Source organism: Pongo abelii, chromosome 3 (assembly GCF_028885655.2).
Source record: "Pongo abelii isolate AG06213 chromosome 3, NHGRI_mPonAbe1-v2.0_pri, whole genome shotgun sequence".
Classification (NCBI taxonomy): domain Eukaryota; kingdom Metazoa; phylum Chordata; class Mammalia; order Primates; family Hominidae; genus Pongo; species Pongo abelii.
The window spans coordinates 120529787-120537806 of record NC_071988.2 but is presented as its reverse complement, the minus strand read 5'-3'; positions in this window follow the sequence as shown (position 1 = coordinate 120537806).

Below are 8020 nucleotides of genomic sequence, written 5' to 3'. Positions count from 1 at the left end.
TCTTCCTGGTGGTGGTAAGTAACATTATTTAGGTTATTTTATCCTGAGAAGTATAAAGAAGCAAACAAAAATGGTCCAGGATCTTACCATGCTGATAATCCTTGACATAAAAATAAATTAATGAATGCAATATACCTAAGGGTTAAAAAAATACAAATTGTTAGGAAATTATATAATGAGAAAGAAAAGCTATACACCCGCAAAAAAATGGGTGATTACTGTTAAGTTTCTTATGTATCTATCATCTTTTTAGGAGTTTCTATGCACACAATAGCATATGTATCCTTTAAAATTACACAAAAGGAATACTATCAACACTATTCTGTGAACTTTTTTCTCCACATGATAACATAGAGTTTGTATCAGTGCATCACGTTTACCATGCAAATATCTTTTGGTTGGATTGATGCTATGTGCTTTTTCAATTTATTGATGATATAGTTTAAATGCTCCCACAGAATTGTGTGTGAGAGAGCAATATGTCATTGATTGAAAACTGGGAAACTGGTAGTAATGGTCAGGACTTCCCCTTTTCAGAACTTTGGTGCATTTGAAGTGCCTGACAATGTAGTCCAGCTTCCCTCCTGTTTTACCTAGAGGGCTGGAGATAAGGGCCTAAAGAGGCTTCTACTCCACTTGTAGGAAATGTGCTTCTAATCTTTGGTGTAGCCCAGCCTTCTAGGAACAAAAGTATCCTATGTTGGCAACTGCAATAACAAAACAGTTATGGAGAGTATGGAGGAGAGCCAGTAACTCCTAAAGGTCTTGTTCCTTTGACTTTTCTTCTCAAACATGAGATATACATGAATTGCAATGGCAAACGTTTTTTAGGTTCGCCAATATGAAAATGTAAAGCAGTTTTAAGATTAATATTAAAATAGGCCAACAGCGGTGGCTCACAACTGTAATTCCAGCACTTTGAGAGCCCAAAGTGGGAGGATCACTTGGCCGCAGAAGTTCAAGACCAACCTGGGCAACACAGATGTCATCTCTAGAAAAAAAAATTTTTTTTAATTGGCCGGGCATGGTGGCATGTGCCTGTGGTCCTAGCTACTAAGGAGGCTGAGTTAGAAAGATGGCTTGATCCCAGGAGGTCGAGACTGCAGTGAGTCATAATCGCAACACTGCACAGCCTGGGCAACAGAGTGAGACCCTGTCAAAAAAAAAAATTAAAATACTACTCTAATTTTTGTAGCTAGCCTATTATTGAATTTGCTTTTCATTTCTGGCACAGTTAAGTACATACTCTTGAGCCAGCTGATGATTAAGTTTAGTATTAGCATTTCCTGGCTGAAAGCACAACTATCTCTTTCAGAGATCCAGTATAAAGAATCAGTTTTACAAAATCTGTGCTTGAGCCCGGGAAGTCGAGGCTGCTTTGAGCTGTGATTGCACTACCGCACTCCAGCCTGGGTGGCGGAGTGAAACCCTGTCACAAAAACAATAATCAATTTTACAAAATCTTTACTATTAGAATTCCAGGGGTCATGAGACTCGGCTATAGTTGTCAAGTCTTTTTTTTTTTTTTTTTTTGAGATGGAGTCTGTGTTGCCCAGGCTGGAGTGAAGTGGCACGATCTCAGCTCACTGCAACCTCCACCTCCCGGGTTCAAGCGATTCTCCTGCCTCAGCCTCCCGAGTAGCTGGGATAACAGGCGCATGCCACCATGCCCGGCTAATTTTTGTATTTTTTGTAGAGACGGGGTTTCACCATGTTGGCCAGGCTGGTCTTGAACTCCTGACCTCAGGTGATCCACCCACCTCAGCCTCCCAAAGTGCTGGGATTACAGGCATGAGCCAGTGTGCCTAGCCAAGTCTTTCTAAGGTCATTTTAATACATCATCTTGAATTGAGGAATTGCTTAACATACATATGTTATATATGCTAAAATCTGCCAGGCGTGGTGGCTCACACCTGTAATCCCGGCACTTTGGGAGGCCGAGGCAGGTGGATCACTTGAGGTCAGGAGTTTGAGACCAGCCTGGCCAACATGGTGAAACCCTGTTGCTACTAAAAATACAAAAATCAGCTGAGTGTGGTGGCGCACAACACCTGTAATCCCAGCTACTTGGGAGGCTTGAAGCCAGGAGGCAGAGGTTGCAGTGAGCCGAGATCGCGCCACTGCACTACAGCCTGAGCGACAAAGGAAGACTCAGTCTCAAAAAAAAAATAAACCAACCATTCACTAAGTGCATGTAAGCAAATGTACCCTGGTTGTCCCAAATTGGGATTCAACCACTTTAGAAGTATTGTTAGAAATTTTTTCAATTGATACGTAATAGTTGTACATACTTACGGGGCATGTGATATTGATATGTGCATACAATGTATAATGATCACATCAGAGTAACTGGAATATCCATCACCTCAAACAATGATCATTTCTAAAAGAACATTCCAAAGCTGCTCTTTTAGCTGTTTTGAAATATACAATAAATTATTAATTGTTGGAAAACTTTTGAAAGTTATCTTTAAGCTGCTTTTTTGGACAAGAGGTATATAATTGCAATACAGATGGATATTAACTTCCATTGTATATTTCATTAAAGCTAGTAAAATTTTTTTAAAGGATCTAAAATTTTGCCATGTAAGGAACTTAAGCATCTTTATGTTTAATTGGAAAATGTTTATATTCCCAATATAAAAATTTCTCTTCAAGTATTTCCTGCATTGCCATTTTTAGCATGTTTGGCTATTCTGCTATTTAACCTACCTAGTGATACTCGCTGGAGACAGTCCGTCTACAGGCATGTCTGATAGGCACAAGTTCTTTATTCACACAAAACTAACATATAGGGTAGAATGTATGGGATAATGAGGTCGTTTGGGATAGAGGTATGGAAAAAACTGCATTATGTCCAAAACTTTACTACAGTGGAGCCAGTCAACATGTGTACAACTTAACACCTAACAAAAATGGCTCCAAAAAGTATACATAGCACTATTTCTGTTCATCCCATCTGAATGGAAAATTTTACTTAGCTGGTAATTCTTAAAATGTTTTGTTGACTCAGGGAAGGGGAAACATATTTTACATGCACAGAATGCTTCAGAACTTTTCTGCTCGGCTACCAATGTGCCATGTAGGCTGATAATCAAAGTCCTAAAGTACAGTTTAGTTCTTTGGGCCTACAGGGACACCTTGTTGACTAACTGGTTTCAGCCAATTTTTTTCAGTTCACACATAAGATCAATTTCTTTGTCAGCAAATACCTTTTAGAAAAAGTACACTACAAACACATTTGGAAAAATTTTATTAAGTACTGTATAAACAGCTATTTAGATAATAATTGCATAGAACTATACCAAGGTAATTGTGTCTTTAAGGAACAACTACCAAGTGAACAAGATGTGCAAAGTCCTCTATTATACAAGATTTCCTTTGGTGGAACATTACAGTGACAAAGCAGTGTAACGGGCTCTTAAGCAGATTGATTTTTATCAAACTGGACATATCAGAATTCCTTATGTGTAAGAGAAATATGCACATGCTCCTTTCAAGAAAGGAGTGATAACCCACCATGGAATTACCTCCAGTTTAAACATGTACTCTTGACTGCCAAAAATATCGAGATATGTTAAGCAAGATAAAACAGCAGAACACGCTTTAAAATATGTTGATCTCTTTCTCTAATCTACATGTTAATACTAAATGTTCTTATCCTTGGCATTGTTTCCTCAGAATCATCCAGGGCTCAAATTCAGATTTAAGTTTAAAAAATTCTATCTGGAATTGTCTGGTGATCTCTGACCCAACTACTGAAACAAAGCAAATTTGCTTTATAGCCAGTCACATTCTATATAGAATAAAACAGTTGGTAGTTGTCATTATCACTGCACAAATAGGAGATTGCCACAGAGAAGTGTGGTGATTTGTTCTCCTAGCCACAGAATCAATTTAAAAATTGTAGAAATTGGCTAGGTGTGGTGGCTTACGCCTGTAATCCAAGCACTTTGGGAGGCTGATGTGGGAGGATCACTTGACGCCAGGAGTTCAAGACCAGCCTGGGCAACATAGTGAGACCTTGTCTCTATAGAAAAATAATAATAATCAGGTGTGTTGGAACATGCTTGTAGTCCTAGTTACATGGCCAGCTGAGGTGGGAGGACTGCTTGAGCCCAGGAGGTCAAGGCTGCAGTTAGCCATGATCATGCCACTGCCTCCAGCCTGAGGAACAACAACAACAAAAAAAAAACTATTGAAATACTGTGAACGACTAACAGCACAATTGTGATAAGTGAAAATTTTTATAGGAAGTCCTTCTTGAGTGCTCCATGTATTAACTTTTTGGAGTATTCTAGTAAAATAGCAGTGTCGACCTTTTTTCAAAAATAACCAGAATCACCATTTACAGACAGTTCTATTGTTGCTCACCCACAGTCCCCAAAATGAAAAGCAGCAAACACGTAGCCAGGGCCACCTTATTCCTGCTTCATCTTGCAAAACACCCAAATAAATGCAAACTATTTTTCTCTTTTTCCTACTTAGCACCAAAAGGAAGATGAGAGAAGGCTGCCATAAGAGGGCCAGAGTTTCCATACATAGACTGTGCTAAGCTAACCTTTCCTTAGGTGTCCATTTTCAAAATAGAACAAAACACAACTTTTATAGGTTTTAGCCTAATGCAGCCTATGTTATGAAAGTTTGTTCCTAAAACATGAATGTCTAGATGTTATGTTCTAATATAAAGGAGTTGGCCCCATCAAAAAGTGGGCGAAGGATATGAACAGACACTTCTCAAAAGAAGACATTTATGCAGCCAACAGACACATGAAAAAATGCTCATCATCACTGGCCATCAGAGAAATGCAAATCAAAACCACCATGAGATACCATCTCACACCAGTTAGAATAGCGATCATTAAAAAGTCAGGAAACAACAGGTGCTGGAGAGGAGGTGGAGAAATAGGAACACTTTTACACTGTTGGTGGGACTGTAAACTAGTTCAACCATTGTGGAAGTCAGTGTGGCGATTCCTCAGGGATCTAGAACCAGAAATACCATTTGACGCAGCCATCCCATTACTGGGTATATACCCAAAGGATTATAAATCATGCTGCTATAAAGACACATGCACACGTATGTTTATTGCGGCACTATTCACAATAGCAAAGACTTGGAACCAACCCAAATGTCCATCAATGATAGACTGGATTAAGAAAATGTGGCACATATACACCATGGAATACTATGCAGCCATAAAAAATGATGAGTTCATGTCCTTTGTAGGGACATGGATGAAGCTGGAAACCATCATTCTCAGCAAACTATCGCAAGGGCAAAAAACCAACCACCACATGTTCTCACTCATAGGTGGGAATTGAACAATGAGAACACTTGGACACAGGAAGGGTAACATCACACACTGGGGCCTGTCGTGGGGTAGGAGGAGGGGGGAAGGATAGCATTAGGAGATATACCTAATGTAAATGACGAGTTAATGGGTGCAGCACACCAATGTGGCACATGTATACCTATGTAAGAAACCTGCATGTTGTGCACATGTACCCTAGAACTTAAAGTATAATAAAAAAGAAAAAAAGAAAAATAAATAAAAAAATAAAGGAGTTGGAAAATGAGCCACACTGCCACAAGTGTGGTATAATTTACAAATGGTATAATTTGCTCCTCTTGTAGCTGGAGAGCTTGGTAAAAGTTAAACGCCATCAAATGTAGACAGAATCTTACTACACTGTCTCAAACAGTTCCAGTATTTCTAACTGCCAGACCACTAATATATCCCTCCCCACCTCTACTGTATTTTTTGCCCCCGAGATTCAGTGCATTCTTAAAATAGCCCATGGTTTATGAAATTCAGAATAAGATCTAAATTACTTCAATGATATGTTCTAAGAAAAAAAGAATCATAAAGAAATTGTGTACTTTATTGTTAGCAGTGATTTTGGTGTAGTAATTTTGAAACAATTTTACATCTGTCTGGTAGCATCAAGCAAATATTTATCTCCCAGATTACTTGTTTAGGAAAAAAAGGTATTTTCACAGTGAAAAGGTCTGACAAACACCAAGTGATCAAACTTCGCATCAGCAATAAGGTGACAAGAACATTATGTGCCTCATGTTGTACAATGAGTGGGGCATACAACTGCCATCTCTGTAGTCTTCTACCAAGATGTTTATCCTGACTCTATCCTCATGAGGAACGATCAGACAAACGGACTTTTGAAAACTAATCTGATTTTTCAAGTGTCCATTTTGTAAGACATCAAAAAAGGTGTGAGGGTTACTCTAGCATGGGTGTCCAACTTTTTAGCTTCCCTGGGCCACAGTGGAAGAATAATTATCTTGGGCCACACATAAAATACACCAACGATAGCTGATGAGCTCAAATAAAGGCCTGTGCATAATTTTCGTGATATCCACCACCACAGATAAAAGATCCTCGCATTCAAAGGATTAGACACGGCTGCTAGAGTTAAGAAGACTAAGACCAGGTATGGTGGCTCACTCCTGTAATCACAGCATTTTGGGAGGCTGAGTCAGGTGGATCACCAGGGGTCAGGAGTTCGAGACCAGCCTGGCATCAACATGGTGAAACCGTCTCTACTAAAAATACAAAAATTAGCCTGTGTCGTGGCAGGGGCCTATCCCAGCTACTCAGGAGGCTGAGGCAGGAGAATCGCTTGAACCCAGGAGGTGGAGGTTGCAGTGAGCCAAGATTGTACCACTGCACTCCAGCCTGAACAAGAGTGAAACTCCATCTAAAAAAAAAAAAAAAGGAGACTACAGATACATGACAACCAAATGCCATGAATTTAGAAGCTTTAAATAACATTTTGGGGGAAAATTAAAGTTTATACCCTATATATTATATAATTCTGTATTAATATTAAATTTCTAATTGTATTATGATCATGTAAAATAATGTCATTAGGTTAAGAGATACATGCTGATGTAGTAGGGTGAAGTACAATGTTGCTTCTTTCAAAAGAAAAGTGCTTATACAGAGATAAAGCAAAGGTGACAAAATGACATTTGTTAGATAAAGGTAAAGGATATATGATTATTTCACTGTAATATACTTTCAACTTTTCTATAATTTGAAAATTTTCAATATAAAAAGTTGGAGATAAAAAAATAAAAATTTTAAAAGAAGGGAAAAACAAGAAGGAAATTGCTTACAGATACCATTAGGGTAGAGGTTAAGCAAAGTGGAGCATCCTGCTCTCAGTTTTAACCAAATCCAATGAAAATCCAGAAGTCGTTAGAGAACAAACTGAGGAATCAAGCAAACAAATTCCTAAACCTCCTCACCAACTCTTGCCTATTAATTTAGATATGTGGGTGCAAGTGGTATAAAGGTGTTGGTTAATCCTTTTTATCAACAAAAGACATAAAATGAAGTTCATGTTTCCCTTCTTCTAAGTTATAATTCCAAAGGAGTTGGAAGACTGGCGGCGGGGGGAGAAAATTATTCTAAAAGTTAATGTAAAAAAAGAAGTTAATACTTTGATTTTTTTTTTTTTTTTTTTTTTTTTTGAGATGGCGTCTTACTCTCTCACCCAGGCTGGAGTGTAGTGGCACAATCATAGCTCACTGTAACCTTGAACTCCTGGGCTCAAGCAATCCCCCTCTCTGTCTCATGAGTAGCTAGTGCTACAGGCTCGCACACCATGCTCTGACTTATTTTGTAAAAAGGTGGCAGAATGATGAAACTAGGTGTTTTGTCACCTAAATCCAATGAACATTTGCAACTAGATATATGCAATTAGACTAGAGTCCATATTGTTTTAAAATCTCCCAAACTAAGAAAAGCATTATCACCAGTGTGGTGTTTTATCTTTTAACCAAAAAACTATCATACCAAGATCTTTTTTCCTTCAGCTAATCTTCTAATGACAGACACTGAATAAGCCCACATTGTTAATTCCACAATCAGTACATAAAATGCTCCCCTAATATTGGGCATTCTGTCTTAAAAGCTCTCAAAAATATGGTTGCATCTCAAATGCTGCTGGCACTCTACTGAGTTTATGTACAGCCATTACACCTGAAAAAGCA